Source organism: Oculina patagonica, chromosome 9, assembly GCF_052425735.1.
Source record: "Oculina patagonica isolate OP01 chromosome 9, crgOcupat, whole genome shotgun sequence".
In the NCBI taxonomy this organism is placed as follows: Eukaryota; Metazoa; Cnidaria; class Anthozoa; order Scleractinia; family Oculinidae; genus Oculina; species Oculina patagonica.
Window position 1 is genome coordinate 31880175 of NC_135766.1, and position 17841 is coordinate 31898015.

The 17841-nt window shown below is 38.2% G+C and overlaps 1 long non-coding RNA gene across 1 annotated transcript in view; it reads left to right on the forward strand.

The window, feature by feature from the left end:
- Positions 1 to 14526, forward strand: part of LOC144664833 (uncharacterized) — a 34694-nt gene extending 20168 nt beyond the window's left edge. The window contains exon 3 of the long non-coding RNA XR_013572856.1: positions 13943 to 14526. This is a non-coding gene — a long non-coding RNA (uncharacterized LOC144664833). The remainder of the gene's footprint in view (positions 1 to 13942) is intronic.
- The last annotated feature ends 3315 nt before the right edge of the window (positions 14527 to 17841 follow it).

The window sequence follows — 17841 nt, forward strand, 5'->3', positions numbered from 1 at the left end:
AAAACAGGTAAAATACTAAAAATATATGAGCAACCAACTGGCAAAACAGACGCTGTTAGCATGCAGCATGATGTAGATTATTCTGTATGTGCTGACAAACCATCAAAAGATCAGGTAAAATGCAAAAACGAAGCTGATAAAAAGATGGTAAAAGCCCTTGATGCTATCCCATGGAAGGACAGACAATGGGGTCATGCTATTGCTCGTAATACCATTGCAACCAAGGCTAAAATAGGTATGGGTGTTAAAAAGCCAAAAAACGGAAAACGGCGTTGAGTAAAAATGATTGGTCTCAACAATTAGCCGATGAGTTACATAAACCAATCAGACGAAAATTTAAAACTAGAAGAGTAATATCAAATGGAATTGACGACATATGGTCCGCTGATTTAGTTTTTATGGATAAACTTTCAAAATGGAATAAAGGTTATAAATATCTATTGACTATAATTGACGTATTCAGTAAATTCGCTTGGGCTATACAATTGAAAGATAAGAAAGGTGCATCAATAACTAACGCTTTCAACAATATTGTCATTAATGACAAGCGTAAACCTGAATATCTCTGGGTCGATAAGGGATCTGAATTTTATAACAAAACATTCAAGGAATGGCTAAAGCAAAATGATATTAAGATGTATTCCACTTTTAATGAAGGTAAAGCTGTTGTTATTGAGAGATTTAATAGAACTTTGAAAAATAAAATGTACAAACAGTTCACTGTTCAAGGTAACACACAGTATTTAGATATGCTACCCAAACTGGTGAAAGAATACAATAATACAAAACACAGTTCAATAAAGATGACACCAACAGAAGCTTCAAAGGAAAAGAATCAAGGAATTGTATATCTTAACCTATACGGAAATATGGAGCCATTATCAGCTAAACCAAAATTTAAGGTTGGTGACAGAGTCAGAATATCTAAGTATAAACGAATTGTTTTCGATAAGGGTTATACACCGAATTGGAGTGAAGAAATATTTAAAATAAATAAAATACAATACACTAATCCCATCACTTACAAACTGAAAGATCTCAGAGATGAAGAAATACAAGGTAGCTTTTATGAACCTGAATTATTAAAAGCAAAACAGGATGTATTCAGAATTGATAAAGTGATCCGTAGAGACTACAAAAAGAAACAGGCTCTTGTCAAATGGAAGGGATACAGTGATGACTTTAACAGTTGGATTTCATTCAAGGATTTACAACAAATTTAAACGCACTATATAAAATCACATAAGAAAATAAAAATATATAAAGTATTTGTATAAATGGTTAGATTTCAAAGATATTTTTGTGAAAAAGATAGACAGGATGCTATTAGGAGAAGCAAGACTCGTTACATGCGGTATAAATCATGGGTATGTGATATATGTGATGGATATGACTACAGATTGGCAGGTAAATGGAGACATCTTTTGACACAAAAACATATAAACAATAGCATTATCCATAACATGGATACTGACAATAGATCATAGGTATTAGGATCAGCGCTTTTATGGGGTATAGAAACATATCCTTATGGATATTAAAGACAAACTCATCTGTTTATCCTAGGTTTTGATTTTCATTATGTCAACGAGGTTTGTTTTAAACGCACTATAAAAGAGATATAAAAAATAATGTATAATAAATATTATAATGACATCAAATTACATCAAAGAAAAATTCGTTGAGATGATGAATATCATAGAAAAACATTGCATTAAAGACAATACACTTTTCTTACAATTAAGTGAAAAGGAACAATCAAATAGATTAGTTAACATTTGTACTGAGCTCGGTATTATATCAAATATGATCCTACATAAAAACATGTTCAAAAATCTGATAAAAATACAAAAATATTATATTGAAAATGTAATATAAGACGTTCATTTTAAACGCACTAGAATCCATTGATAAAAGGAATAATTAAACGCACTAAGATGCAAGATTTTTAAAAAAGAGTATAAGAAGTTTTTTTTAAATATTGTCAAAAATAATCAAAGATTATTTTTATCATTTAATCAAGGTTTAGTTTATAGATTTGGCTTCAAGGTTTGGTTTCCATTTTTTGACCTTGGGTTGACCTAGGGTTGATTCTGAGATTTGATTTCAGTTTAGGTTTTTCACTTTGGCTTCAGATTTAGTTTTTCAGATTTAGTTTTTCAGATTTGGCTTCAGTTTTGGTTTCAGATTTGGCTTCAGTTTTGGTTTCAGATTTGGCTTCAGTTTTTGGAATCCAGTGCTGATAGTAGTTATGTACTAAATCTCTAAGGCAAAAAATTTTTTGCCTCAGAGTGTAGTACATTACTACTAATTGCTTGGTGTTTTAAGGGTTGGTATCCCTGTTAACAACTGTGATGTTGAATCTGATGGTGTTAGTAACAATTCAAAACAAGCAGATAAAAAGGCCTCCCTTAGGGCGAAGTTTCCCAAAGTCTTCCAGGGCCTGGGGAAGCTCAAGGGGTACCAGCTCAAGTTACACGTTGATGAGAAAGTGCAGCCAGTGGCTCAACCCCCACGAAGAATCCCTTTTAGTAGACGAGAAAAAGTCACGGAGAAATTGGAAGAGTTACTGAAGCTTGATGTTATCGAAAAAGTAGAGGGACCTACCAGCTGGGTCAACCCCTTGGTAGTGGTCGAGAAACCTAACGGGGACATTAGAATCTGTCTAGATATGAGACAAGCGAACCAGGCCATTGTGCGGGAGAAACACCCAGTCCCCACCGTAGAGGAAACACTCCAAGAAGTCTCAAACGCCAAAGTTTTCTCTAAATTGGATTTAAATATGGCTTTCCACCAAATTGAGTTACACCCAGACTCAAGGGACATTACAACCTTTGCTGCCCCTAATGGCCTTTACAGATACAAGCGCCTGCTTTTCGGTGTAAACATGGCCACAGAAAAATTCCAGCAAATTGTTTGGCAGATCATCCAAGATTGCCCAGGGGCATACAACCTCCACGATGACCTGCGGGTTGTTGGCGCAAATAATGAAGAACATGGTGAAAACTTAGAGAGGGTCATGCGCAAGCTAGAGGACAGTGGGCTTACACTTAACTATGATAAATGTGAAATTGGCGTTGGCAGCATGATCTACATGGGTGACGTGCTCTCTGGGGAAGGGCTGAAAGTGTCTAGTGAACGCGTCAAAGCTATTGTTGAGGCACCAACACCCCAGAACCCATCAGAAGTAAGAAGTTTTCTCGGCTCTGTGCAGTTCTGTTCAAAGTTCATTCCTAACTTTGCAACAATATCGAGTCCATTGTGGGACCTTACCACGAAAGACGTAAAGTGGAAGTGGGGAGTAAGGGAAGCAAAATCACTCCAAGAGATAAAGGACCGGCTGACTCATGCACCAGTGATGGCATATTTCAGACAGGGCGCAGAAACTCGTCTGACAACCGACGCTTCACCCGTGGGAGTTGGAGCAATTCTGGAACAGGAGCAAGAAGATGGAAGCTACAGGCCAATTTATTATGCTAGCAGAAAGCTGAGTAAGGTTGAAATGAGGTACTCCCAATTTGAAAGAGAAGCTCTGGCCGTAAGGTGGGCTTGTGAAAAGTTCTACTTGTACCTGTACGGCATTAGCTTTGAAATCTGCACTGATCACAAGCCTCTTCTCATTGTACTTGGAGCAAAGTCAAAGCCCCCATCTGCGCGAATAGAAAGATGGCTTCTCTACTTACAGCAGTTCCAATACAAGTTGACACATATACGGGGCAAGGACAATGCTGCAGATGTCCTCAGCCGCCTACCAGTGGGTACTACCCATGATTGCGAAACTCAAGCTACAGAAGAGTTTGCGTACAGCGTAGTGAGCGAAGCTGTACCAGCTGCATTAGTACCGAAGGAAGTTGAAATAGCTTCTGAAAAAGACCCAACGCTAAAGATGTTACGTCAGGCTATAATGTCAGATGATTGGAGCCAGTTACAAGGCACAATTTACAAAGCAGTTAAAGACGAACTGTGGGTGATAGGACAGGTGGTGATGAGAGGAAGCCGCATCATCATCCCACAGAGCCTTCAAAAGCGCACCATAATGTTAGCTCACGAAGGACACCAGGGTATGGTCCGAACTAAAGCCAGGTTGCGAGAGAAAGTATGGTGGCCGCGAATGGACAAGCAAGTAGAACAAGTAGTACGAACATGTCACCCCTGCCAGCTTGTCGGACCTCGATCCAAACCAGAGCCGGTGAGATCAACCAGACTACCAGATTCCCCATGGCAAGAAATCTCAGTTGATCTTCTCGAGATTACAAGTGGAGATCACCTCTTGGTAGTTGTAGACTACTATTCTCGCTGGATCGAAGCTATCCTTCTCAAGAAAACAGATGCACAACACGTAATCAAGTCCATGGAGGCTATTTTTAGAACACATGGCCTACCAGAGACTGTCCGTAGTGATAACGGACCTCCATTTGCATCCAAGGAATTTGAGGGATTCCTAGAATATCTAGCAATTGAACACAAAAAGGGCGTGCCTTATTGGCCCCAAAGCAATGGAGAGGTAGAGCGTTGCAATGAGACCTTACTGAAAATCGTGAGAATCGCACGCCTAGAGGGTAAAGATTGGCGAAAAGCACTCGCAGACTTTCTATTCCAGTACAGAGTTACCCCTCATACTGTTACTGGGATATCGCCTGCAGAACTACTGATGGGGAGGAAGCTGCGTGACAAACTTCCTAAAGTTCAAATCCCCAATGATCGAGCTACAGAAGCACAGTGGCAGCTGCTCTTAAAAGAGAGGGATGCTCGAGCTAAACTCAGACAGAAGGAGTATGCAGACAAAACACGCGCTGCCAAATTTAGCGACATTGAAGAGGGTGATCAAGTCCTACTGAAACAGGCTCGAGAGAACAAACTGTCACCCAATTATGAGCCTGAGCCATACAAAGTCGTTCACAAAGATGGAAATGCTGTCATACTGGAAGATATCAATGGGAACAATAAAATGCGGAACATAGCACACATGAAGAAATTTGTTGCACCTGAAACCACTGGAAAGGAACACCAAGTGCAGCCAACACAACCACCCCAAGAGCCAGACCAGGTGGAACTTACGCATCCAGTGACAATCGCAAGCCAGCCAGCACTAGAGGTGCAAGAGACTCCACCCAACCCTTTGCCGGGCGATTCAGTTGTTTTGCGACCTGCGCGCTCTAGACAACCACCCGCCTATTTAAAAGACTACGTATGCACTTAAGTTTATGATGTGCAAGAGACATTAACAGAGACTGTTTGTTTGTTTTCAGGACTTTTAATTAGATTTGAAATACTGTTCATTTTAGTTCTTCCAGTACTAACATTTGTAATAACTTAGGGGGAGATGTAGTGTTTCTATTGTAACCGGAAGTAACATGTCAGTCACATGATCCCTTGTGTATTATGGGATGCATAAAAGATAGCATGTGGTCGGAGAAATGGTAGCAGGAATAAATGTTGTTGTTGTTTTATGCCTAAGCCTTTTGGTCTACTTGGGCCCGAACCACCACAATTACATAAGTGTCAGCTTATACCTTTCTTTAGATAGATATTAAAGAAGCTCCATGACACATTAGTGCATGAAACTTGTTTCTCAAGTGTAAAACTTTTGGGTGTGAAAAATGGTATGCGTTTTAACCCCTTGGTAAGTTTACATTGTATATTTCCCTAAAATCCTCGTTCAATTGAGGAATTTAATATACACAATTTATATGTAACAGCACAATCATGTACATAAAATGTTTTTATTGTTCAAGTAAAATGTTTTCGTTGTCCATACAATGCACCCCTCCCCCACCGTGGAGGAGGGGTATGAGGGCAAAGAACCAACAAGATCTGCTACCTGACCCGACAAAATACCGGAATACTTGTAATGATTTTGTGGGAGAAGTGCAAATTGACCTGTTGTGTTTGAATTCCTTTTGTTAATACCTTAATTAAACCTTAAGAACGCCTTCGCGTTAATATCAACTACACTTGGAAATAGGCCAAAATGAAATTCCTTCAAACTCGGCCTGAATAAAGCCCTAGGGGCACTAGTTACAAAAATATCAGTTTAAGATCAATCGGTTAATTTTTGATTTTTTAACAATTTTTTTCTTCCCAAAGCCCGAAACCGAACAAAATCGAACACAAAAGTAGGGTCAATTCGGAGGCTTCTCCAATCGAAAATAAAATTTTTCATTGAAAACGAATTTCATATCGTATTTTTACCTCCATTCTACTATCTTTAGAAATAATTAGATCGCAATTTGATAAGAAGGCAAATATTTCACAAAATTTTGAAAGTCGCTACCTCAAGACAGCTAAAAATAGGCCAAAATTTACCATATTTTCAACTGCTTTAAAAGCCTCCTGGTACATCGTTTTGCCCAAAACGGCTTAATCAGCCTGAAAGAGCATGTTTTTAACTACAAATCTGTGAAATAAAATTTTTGGGTAATTAAAATCGCGAGCGCTGAGGCGGCGAAGTAAATGCAGCTATCTTCCTAAAAACCCGACCTTTGACCTTGCCGCAACGAAACCGCTAATAACGAGTTGTGACAATCTTTTCCTTATTTTGCGTAGGTTTCTTGTTTTATCGGTTGAAAACATGTATTACGTGATGAATGCAATCTTACTTGATGCATGAAACGCCCAAAAGTCACATATAGACTTCTGTCAGTTGGACAAAATAAAGCACTTCGTTTATAAATACGCATGCCGAAATTTAAACTTGAACGAATTCAATATTGAATTTGATTTATGCGTTAAACTAGTTAAATCACGGCAATACCCACCTGAATATTCATATTCACAACGGTGCGATATCCCTGGAATAACGTTGAAAGGGAGCTCAATCAAAACTTTGCAATGTTTGCGACTGATACTAATCGAATTAATGTTAAAATTGTCACGCGCTGATTGTTCATCAGAGGAAAACGAATGTATTGTTTCCACGGGCAACCCCAAAATAGTCACTTCCGTTACATGAGCGATAAAGTTTTTTTTTTTTCATTATAGGCTGTCTTAAGGATAAACAATATAAAACCTCACTTACAAATTATTTTCTTATTAAGGGACCGTTTTTTTTTATCTAAAGTAAATTAATTTAAAATTGGTTTACGCTGGAATTTACACAGAATTATTGACAGGTGTCACCAGTTTTCCGATAAATGTTCATTTCAGTATCGAAATTTGCGAGAAAAAGAAATCTTCTTTTAGTTTTTATTGAACTGTGATTGCATTTGTTGATATAAGAGAAAAAAAGGCGAAAAGTTTAAAGTAAGTAAGTAAGTACGTTTACTCGAAAAAATTATTGTGTGCGCTCGTTGGCTTGCTGTGGATACGCAAAACATGTTGGCGGTGATTGTGGTTCGAGTACAGAACGACAAGCGAACGATCATGATGAGTGTGTACGACTAGCTGAATGCTGTAAAGATATCAAAGGCCACCTAAAATTCTAATTTACAATTCTACCCATTTCACACGTTTCATACAGTGTAAAATAGACTTTCCATAATCGAGTCGATACAAAAATTACACTCCATCCACCGCGCCCCGCCCCACCCACATCGGAGAACCTTTTCAAGCATTTAAAAACAAAACGCTTTCCTTTAATGGTACACAGAGGAGAGTAGCGAAAGTGTGTGTGTGTATATGTGGGTTTATGTTATCTGGGAAGCTTAACCCGGGGAGGGGGGGGGGGGGGGCATGACAACACACTATTGGGAAAATACTACATCAAAACAATAAATAAAATGGGGGACGTGACATTTTTCTCACTTTTCTCTTCAAAGCATGTCAAAGCACTAATAAATGAAAGCCCCTTCGTTGAATCCTTAAGTTCGTCACGCAATCTTTTCTCCCCAATGTGGGAAGGAAGGCGTGACGAGACCAAAGGATATTTGCGTTCAATCAAACAACTAGCCTGTTCCAGGCGTTCGGTTAGTTGGGAAGCGCGAAAAACGGCGAGCGAAAAAAAACAAATAAGGGGAGGGGGGCGGGGAGGAGAGCGAGCGCCCCCTCGCCTTAGGAGAGTAGCGAAAGTGTGTGTGTGTATATGTGGGTTTATGTTATCTGGGAAGCTTAACCCGGGGAGGGGGGGGGGGGGCATGACAACACACTATTGGGAAAATACTACATCAAAACAATAAATAAAATGGGGGACGTGACATTTTTCTCACTTTTCTCTTCAAAGCATGTCAAAGCACTAATAAATGAAAGCCCCTTCGTTGAATCCTTAAGTTCGTCACGCAATCTTTTCTCCCCAATGTGGGAAGGAAGGCGTGACGAGACCAAAGGATATTTGCGTTCAATCAAACAACTAGCCTGTTCCAGGCGTTCGGTTAGTTGGGAAACGCGAAAAACGGCGAGCGAAAAAAAACAAATAAGGGGAGGGGGGGAGGAGAGCGAGCGCCCCCTCGCCTTAGACCCCCTCCCCATTTTTTCGCTTGCCGTTTCCCAACTAACCGAACGCCTGGAACAGGCTATCAAACAACGGGTGAGGGTAAAGTGAAGGTCGAAACATTTCTCACAAGAAGTTTTAAAAACTTACTTGAACCAACAGGGATTATGACTGTGCTGACTTTGTAAAGGCGACGGGACTGCCCAAGTGTTATCCCTTGCTCCCCCTTTACATTAGGTTTTCTATGCGCTGCCCATGAAGTCGGAATTGAGCAGGTTTTTCTGTTTTTTCGCCACCTTAGCCCAAATGCCTCGCGGTGTCTTGGGCAAATTGTTAGATTTAAATTCGACTCGTCTTCATCAAATATACCTTTAACAGGGATGAAAACAAAATGTCCAGAGACAAAATAAAATAAAATTGATTATGTAAACAATGCAAAAACTGCATTAACTTGAGTTTCACTTACCCGCCCTAGCCAGCAAAAGTGTTGCCTCTGAATTTAATGACGAATCAGAAACACAGCAAGTTTTTAGGTGGCCTTTGATATCTTTACAGCATTCAGCTAGTCGTACACACTCATCATGATCGTTCGCTTGTCGTTCTGTACTCGAACCACAATCACCGCCAACATGTTTTGCGTATCCACAGCAAGCCAACGAGCGCACACAATAATTTTTTCGAGTAAACGTACTTACTTACTTACTTTAAACTTTTCGCCTTTTTTTTTCTCTTATGTCAACAAATGCAAACACAGTTCAATAAGAAAACTAAAAGAAGATTTCTTTTTCTCGCAAGTTTCGATACTGAAATGAACATTTATCGGAAAACTGGTGACACCTGTCAATAATTCTGTGTAAATTCCAGCGTAAACCAATTTCAAATTAATTTACTTTAGATAAAAAAAAACGGTCCCTTAATAAGAAAATAATTTGTAAGTGAGGTTTTATATTGTTTATCCTTAAGACAGCCTATAATGAAAAAAAAAAACTTTATCGCTCATGTAACGGAAGTGACTATTTTGGGGATGCCCGTGGAAACAATACATTCGTTTTCCTCTGATGAACAATCAGCGCGTGACAATTTTAACATTAATTCGATTAGTATCAGTCGCAAACATTGCAAAGTTTTGATTGAGCTCCCTTTCAACGTTATTCCAGGGATATGGCACCGCTGTGAATATGAATATTCAGGTGGGTATTGCCGTGATTTAACTAGTTTAACGCATAAACCAAATTCAATATTGAATTCGTTCAAGTTTAAATTTCGGCATGCGTATTTATAAACGAAGTGCTTTATTTTGTCCAACTGACAGAAGTCTATATGTGACTTTTGGGCGTTTCATGCATCAAGTAAGATTGCATTCATCACGTAATACATGTTTTCAACCGATAAAACAAGAAACCTACGCAAAATAAGGAAAAGATTGTCACAACTCGTTATTAGCGGTTTCGTTGCGGCAAGGTCAAAGGTCGGGTTTTTAGGAAGATAGCTGCATTTACTTCGCCGCCTCAGCGCTCGCGATTTTAATTACCCAAAAATTTTATTTCACAGATTTGTAGTTAAAAACATGCTCTTTCAGGCTGATTAAGCCGTTTTGGGCAAAACGATGTACCAGGAGGCTTTTAAAGCAGTTGAAAATATGGTAAATTTTGGCCTATTTTTAGCTGTCTTGAGATAGCGACTTTCAAAATTTTGTGAAATATTTGCCTTCTTATCAAATTGCGATCTAATTATTTCTAAAGATAGTAGAATGGAGGTACAAATACGATATGAAATTCGTTTTCAATGAAAAATTTTATTTTCGATTGGAGAAGCCTCCGAATTGACCCTACTTTTGTGTTCGATTTTGTCCGGTTTCGGGCTTTGGGAAGAAAAAAATTGTTAAAAAATCAAAAATTAACCGATTGATCTTAAACTGATATTTTTGTAACTAGTGCCCCTAGGGCTTTATTCAGGCCGAGTTTGAAGGAATTTCATTTTGGCCTATTTCCAAGTATAGTTGATATTAACGCGAAGGCGTTCTTAATAGCTAGTAAGCTCAAGCCCTAACTTAACATAAATTGTCTTGTTGTGGTACCAGGCAAATGTAGAAATAGAACTTAAACTCAGCTGAAATTTTACGTGAACACAAAGACTTAGTAAAATTTTAGAGCTGTTTAGGCCAGAAAAGCCAGCTGGGCTTGTTGATGAACCGGCTAAGTGTTTTCTTAGCTACATCCCTGATAAAAGTTTTAGGGAGAATATGTAAGCTTTCCTGGACTTAATCACAGTACTTTCAACAGCACCTGTCAGAGATAAATAATTATAAGAGTCTCAAAAGACACATCATTTTGAAGGGAACTCTTGAATTAAGCCGGTGTTTCACACCCCAAAACATTCATCAAAGCCTCGCCATGTGCCGGGTCTTTTTGATAGCACTATTAGTGTCTTCAGTAGGTAAAAAAAGGTTTTGCTGACACACTCACTCTGAAAGGCCTTTTTGGTTCTAAACATACATGTATCCCCCAACACATTCCCTGGCCCATGCAAAAATTGGAACAATAACTCTCTTTTTAAGTCGTGAATGCAAAGAACGACTTATAGCGGTTTGCTGGAGAAATTCAATTAAATTTGTGTAAACTCCCTTGGTAACCTGGCAATTTTATATTAAGTTTAAATTAAGTTCAAAATGGCGGATGAACGTGTACAAGGGCTGGTTTCCCGAGTTGTAATGCAAACTTGTGGATGTACATCAGGAGAATACGAATTTTTTTTCCTTTCTGGAAGGAATTTTTCTAGTGAGGCCAGTGCTCGAATCCACATTTACACACAATGCAACGGAAAGGATGGCCAATGCAAGGAAGCAAGAAACTTGCATGCCGAACAATAGCTTATTTTGAAAGTCCGCGGATATGAAATTATCTTCCATATCTTCAATGCAATCAAATAGTTGGTAAGTAATAAATCACCCTTAATAAGGCTGTATTTTCCGCTACAAATTAGTCTCACTCAGCAAGATTAAACTGATGCGTTTCGAAACAATTAGAGATATCTATAGTAATGGCTTGCTTTGTCTTTCGGTCGATCATTTATTTGCACGTTCGTCAAGTTTTTGTATCCAGTAATATTTTATATTCGTTGTCACACTCTCGTTAACGAAGTTCCCAAGTACATTTATCTCGTGACTTAAACTTAAATCAAAATTTCCTCTGGCATTCGTAGCTCATTAGGTAGCAAGCCTTATCATGTTATGTGAATGATAAATTTGCTCTGCTTTTGAAGGAAAAACTACATTAATTTGTAAACACAGTATTATGCATCAGTCCCTTACAATTATTTTTTCTTCATACACATGGTCTGTCAAAAAAGGGACATATTAGTTCAACTGTGGTAATTGTAGTTCTCCAGGGGTGTATCATTGCACTCAGATAATTTTTTGCTTTGTCAACATCCACTGAGTGCTATGGGGTAGACATTCAAAGAAATACTGAGAGAGTACTATTGTTAGCAGCTATTGATTTTAACGATTTTTTCTGAGCAAGATTTAGCGACTATATTAAGGGTTTTTCCAAAAACTTCAAAAAATAGTAATATCGTGTAAACCAGCTTTTACTGGCCGGTGATGAATATATGGCTAAGATGAAAATAAATGTTCAGTAAAAGAAAAAGACTACCATATCTTGACATTGAATGAATATAAATTGCATTGCCTAAAAGAACAAAGTTACCAGTATCCATTTTTGTGTTCCATTAGGGTGGGAAGGGGGTACCGGGCAGGTACTTGAAATTTGACCAATACAAATTTTAGCAAGTACTAAATTAAGCGATTTTCGCCCAACTCACTAAAAGCGCTAAAATGTAATAGCCACTAATATAACAATAGTAACCTTAAGGTCGATTTCTGTACATGTCCTATGCCCCCCCCCCCCCCCCTCATCTCAGCCGAAAAGGAACCTGGTTGCATGCCATGCTGATAAATAACAAATTGCTTACACTTAGATGGTTCGTTGTACGTGTTGTCCTACAGATTTATTTTAACAAGGCACATAGAATTTTGAATTAATTTATAGATTCGCCAAAACAATATCCTGCAATACAACACATCACTGAACTCTGCATGGGGCTAGGCTGTCAAGAGGTGTGGGCTGCAATGAACATCCTGCCGTAACTTGTATGAAACACATGATCAGAAAAAGAATTTTATTTCAAATTTACTCTCATATATTTTTCACAAACAGTGAATACTGCTCTCTATAAATTGACTTTTAGCAGACTGTACAGCTTGAAAAATAAAATATTTGGAGTTATTGTTATTGACTGCTGAAAACAAAGAGTAAAAGATAAACAAGCTTTAAGGTTCAGATCCTTTAATCCAACATGGCCACCAAATCTTTGCAGGATGGCTGGCAATGTATACAGATTATTTAAAAATGAATTAATAAGGCTGATTAAAATGCATTGATGATTTTAGTGGCATGTAAAGGGCTAAAGTAAACTTTTTGGTTGCAAGTAAAGATACCAGAAAAGGAAATAAGCAGCAGTTTTCATTTGTTACATGTATCAGGCCTCTAAATTGATAATAAATTATGTTGGCTTTACTGTTTCCTGCCAATTTCAATTCTTAGAAGTCACATGTATGAGGCATCTGTTAGTTTCTTTTAATTATTTGCCTTCTGTCACAGTGTCTGCCATTCTTTAACAGAGAAAAATGTATGTCGAATAATACCACTGTCCTGTATAAAATGGCTGAGCTACCTGGTTATTAATTAAAGAACCCTTAAATAGCAAATGTGAAACAGTTTGGTGAAAAAAAATTCCCTAGCTTCTTTCCATTACCAGCTTCGCAGCATCTTAAGGTACCTCATATCTTGTTACCACTATACGTGTCTCTCTCAGCATTAATTATTTTAAGCTCTGAAATAATCTTCACTTCTTAGCTGCTTAGCTAGAAGGCCTCGATGGACTACTGGATGGTTAGTTTTCAGTTAGAGTATGGGGTTATTTATCACTTACCAGCTAGAATTTTAAACATGACTCAACTATGACGTACGTTAACAGATTTCATAGACAATTACAAAAATTGTCGTTTGTCAGCAGACATTTAAAATTTATTTTGGCTAATTCTGGGCTATCAGTTTATAATATACCACATTCACGACTTTGCTCATAGAGCCTTTGATTTATGTATCTGTATAATGTTCTGAATAAATTCAATTAAAATTATAAATATTCATTTGTTGTCAATGATCATCAACAAAATGGTATCTGTTATTTTCCCTTTTTCAGGGTTAACACGAGTAGCAGAATTTCCACAGAGAGTTGCAGACACAGAGAGAGAGAGATAAATGAACAATCAGAATATATTATTTCTTCATTGCATGTACAACTAATACTTATGTACTCTGTGTGAAATACAATTTATGTGGTCAGGTGTAATTTTAAAGTTAATGAAATAGAGCCAGATAAGGCTCATCCATGTACGTATTTCTTAAGGGATCTCTGACAACACAATATAAAAATCATCCGGCTACCCAAACATTTGTGGGAGGTTTGGTGACCTAATGGTTATTGTGCTGGACTCCGGATCGAGCGGTCCAGGTTCGAGACCTGGCCCGGGCACTACGTTGCGTTCTTAGGCAAGACACTTTACTCTCATAGTTCTTCTCTTCACCCAGGTGTATAAATGGGTACCGGCTTATTTACTGCTGGGGGAGGGGGGGGGGGTTAACCCTGCGATGGACTAGCATCCCATCCAGGGGGAGTAGAAATACTCCTAGCCGCTTAATAATGCTGCAGAAACCTGGTTACGCTCCAGCCTGATGAGCCACTTGGCTCAACAGCAGGCTTTACCTACCCAAACATTTAATTCCCAGTGCCCACACTGTGAAGAACAGTAATCATGATAATGAGATACACAGTTCATCGATCTCTAAATTAATCTCACATGTTGCAATACAATAATAACTGATAAAATATATATTGTTCATAGGCAAATTGTTACTTCACCAAAACCGAACTCAGTCATTAAATAATAAAACATTAAACACAGCTGTTTTGTTTTGTGGGTGTGTCTCACAGATTAGTTATTTGTTGTTATTTATAGTATCGGGAAATAATACTGTCACTGTTCCAATAGGGCCCCCGTTTGAGGGGGGGGGGGGGGGGGGGTGGGACAAGCTACATGCAAAACTTTCCAGTTGTATGCTATATACAGCTATAACATACCAGTTATGGTGGGTGTATGGATATTTTCTAGAGCAACGCTAAATCTTTGTTCTAGTTTCTCTTTGAGAGTTAATATATCTTTGGGAGGTTATGCACAAACTGCTAGATGATCATCCTCTTTTTCAACTATTTTTTACTTTTATTTGGTGCTGTTGTTCATGGTGAAAAACAATACATAATATATATAAAAATAATAACACGAATAAAAAATCATTCTAAAAAAAATGTAAAGGGCATATAACCGGGGAGCGCCGCTTTTAGGCTTGCCTAAATCTATATATTAGAATTTACATGTTTGCACTTCAAAAGCGAGGCTTGGTGGTGAAACAAGCTAGTCTGACGTAAACATGCATAAGGCCTATTGAGCGCCGAAAGTAATTCGCATTTGCTTTCGTTCTACATAAGAACGCTAAGTGATTGGTTGAAAAAAAATCTACCTTCTTTTCTCCTCCAATCAGAAGTAGAACCAAAACTGTTTCGCGCACACTTGTTTGCCCGCGCTTCGTGCGGGTAAATGTATTTGCCTCAAGTTTTGATATTGGTTCACAGGATTGTATGTATTTTTTGCGATTGACCTGAGTGATAACTTTGGTTTTGGTTCAACGAGGCTCGATTTAAAATTGGTCTAATTAATGTCGGTGTAACACCAAGCTAAACTTGTCGATTGGTACTATCACAAAAGCTGAGAATGTTAATGTGGGGATTGCTGAACAATGCAACACCGCTCGACATTATATGCAATAACCCTTCTAATTACGCAACCGTGTAATTAGAGGGAATTTTCTAGTCACATTAACATAGTTTTGCTAGGGGCTTTATCAGCCCCATCAACCCAAGATGAAATAAATTTAATTATCATCATTACTATAGCCATATTCAAGATGATAACCCCTGTGGCCATGCGACCATGCTCGATACAGATTCCAAAGTTATGTAGGTCTGTTTGGAAATTCCAGTCAATCAACGTTGTTAAGAAACAATTACCATCTTTTTTCGTACTTACCCAGCCCTTTTTTATTGATGTCTCTTAACCCTCGGACGGATGCCACCCTCCCATAAGGTTTTTTTTCCAAATTTTGAAAAAATGATTTACTCTACAATGCTGAAACTTTCAGTAGCTGTTCATTCATCCTTTGCGGAAATTTTGATATGTCAACCATGTGTCCGTGGTGTGTGACGTTGCCATGGCAACGTCATAAATACAAGCAGGTCTTGCCAAAAATCGTCATTTTTACCATTTTTCCTCATTATTTCCAGTTTTTTAAAACAGAAGTGCGAGATGTGTTTATTTTTACATTCCGTAAGCATTCTGGCTTGATTTTGCATCAATTTCCGTTATTTTCTGACTTTCTAAGAAAATGTTGAAATCCAAGATGGCGGATCCAAGATGGCGGCTCTAATGACGTCACGTGACGTCATATGACGTCACAGCCAATTAAAATTATGTCATCTTGTAGAGTACGCTAAGGGCTTTCTTCTCAGTTCAAAATAATTTCGCTACGCCTTAATATAACGAAAACTCCGGGGAGGGGTTCCATCCCCCCCCCCCCCCGTGTACGATGGTGGGGGTGTGAGTTGGCTTGTACGTCCGAGGGTTAAATCACCATCTCCATTTTTACCATTACTTCCCCGACGACAGAACAACGAAAACGATTTAAGATTGGGCACACTGTAAAGGAAATCATGTGACCATTTACATTTAGTTTCAATTGATCATATCTGATATTTACCACTACTACGGACACGGTATGCGATTTGCGAGTTGCGTAGTAATTTTCCTTTTTTCCCTTTTTTCAGGCTTCTTGTTTGTAATTTTTTCATTGCAATTTGATTTGGATGGGTTCCAAATCTGCCTGTTTTAGTCATTAATTGCAATGTCACAAAGCTATAATTTGAAAAAAAAATACGTGTTGATTTCTACCAGCCCTTTTAACAAATCAGACTACAAGTCCTTGGTTTTCAATGAACGAATAGTCATCGAGACGCAGCCGAGTTGACTATCGCTCTTAAAAAACGAGGGCGAGTAGTCTAATTGTTTCTTACACACTCTAACGTATTGCGGCTCAAAACTGTATTATAAGCCAAATCAAGAATAATATTCCCTTTAAAAAAGGCAAGCACACCGGTGCTCTATCAGCGAACAATAAAAACAAACAAACCAATCAGATACGCGGATGAATGCTTACTCATACCTGTTAGTTTTCGTACCATTTGTTGTCCATACAACAGTTGAAGTAGCTTTTTGAAAACCACAACTGTCAAGATTGAGCTGTAACTAACGCGGCATGCAATGAGGGCTTATGGGTAGATATCAGTGAACACGTTCCAGTCAGTCACGGCTTTTTCTTTCACCCAAATCCCGTTCAAATGTCAAAGTGGGAGATGAAAGTTTTCAAAATGCCTAATTGATGAATCTCCAAATGGGGGATTCCTGCTTGAAGGCAAGGATATACATGTTACAATGCACTCAAAACCCACTTATGGCCTGGATTGAAAACTCAAGCCATTATGGGCAGCTGTTTTGGAGATATCCGATTCCCTTGAAATTATATTCAGCATGATTCGTCTTCACTGTCTTGCTTTGTTAAAATTTAACTTGTTCCCTACACTCTGCAAAAAGTGGACGCCGGGTATATATAAATTCGTTAGTTCGTTATTTTTGTTATTTCTGCTACAAAAACAAAACAAGCGAATGATATACTGGAGAACATTGTTTTTTTATTGATAGCCGCACACTAAGTTTCCAGTATCAGCTACAATGTTGCAAAGACTTATAATATCCAGTTAATAAAACTCAACCTAAGTCTTGTTACACCATTTATACAAATTAAAATTAGTACTAAACAGCTTTTATGTACAAGGCAGATCTAAACTATGTTTACTAAAATAAATAGTTTATGTTTAGGTGTAAACGGGCTGCTACTTTTAAAAAATGCAAGAAAATAAACGATTAATTATCCTGCGAAATCGTCACATACTTAGCAGACGAGGCCGTTGACCGTCTAAGCTAAAATCCCAGGGGGGTACTCGGGATTTCAAGTGACGGGGATGATCGAAGGATTTTTGGGGGTTTGGAAATTTCGATCCTTGGATTTTTTTGGGTAGGAACATTCTGCAAACAAAGTGAAACAAACATGTTTCTAATGTTTTTCTTCGCGTTATATCATTCCCCCTTTCTGGAAAATTCAGGGTCAGAAATTCTGCATGTTTTTTTTTAGGGGTAATTTTTTATCGAGATTTTTTTTGAGGATTTGTTGGAAGCCATAAGGATT